Genomic DNA, 792 nt, shown 5'->3' with positions numbered 1-792 from the left:
GACCTCGAGGGAATTAGGAGTCACGGGGAACGGCCGTAATGAGGGTTAGCAGCCCTGGGTTCCCGGATGTCCGAGAGGCCAGCGATAAGACGCGGCTAAGGCTCTTATCTGAAGCTTCCTCTAACTGCATTCATTACCGACGCCGCTGAGAATTGGTCCGGCCCGTGTTAGCCCTCTTTAATCGAGGCCCAATCCGCGTCTCAATTAATTCCTGTGATTTCCGCTTGATTCTCGGCCGAATGAGAAGAAAAAAAGAGAGGGGGAAAAAAGATAATAATTCTTGGAGATGTGAACGACGGGTTTCGATCAGCCTGGGTAGGGAGAGGGAGAGGGGGAGGGAGAGGGAGGGGTGGTAGGGGTGCGGGGTTGGGGGGGGGGGAAGCAAGAAAGCGGCGTCCGTGAACTATAAATAACAATTTGTGTGTTATTGCAACTCCTCTCGAGTGGGATATCATTTTCGGGAATCGTTATCCCCATTCGGGCCTTGTTAGCCGGGAAACGCTTTTTTATTTTTGCGTTTCCGACTGTCTGCGTGCCATTTTCTTCCGCCCGGGTCGCTGTGCTCGGTCGTCGTTTCGTGCCACTTAATAATGGTAATTGGGGTTATCACTGTTTTTTTTATTTATTATTTTTTATATATTTTATTTTATTATTATTATTATTTTTTTTATTATTTGCATTATCATTATTGTATACTTTTAGTTGTTGCTTTTTTTTTTATTTTTAAATTTTTTTTTTATTTATTTCCTTTTTTATTTAAAAATTTTTTAAATTTTTTTTTTTTTTTTTTTT

This window comes from Penaeus chinensis, chromosome 3 (genome assembly GCF_019202785.1).
Source record: "Penaeus chinensis breed Huanghai No. 1 chromosome 3, ASM1920278v2, whole genome shotgun sequence".
Lineage (NCBI taxonomy): Eukaryota > Metazoa > Arthropoda > Malacostraca > Decapoda > Penaeidae > Penaeus > Penaeus chinensis.
The sequence above is the reverse complement of the archived record's forward strand: the minus strand, read 5'-3'. Positions refer to the sequence as shown.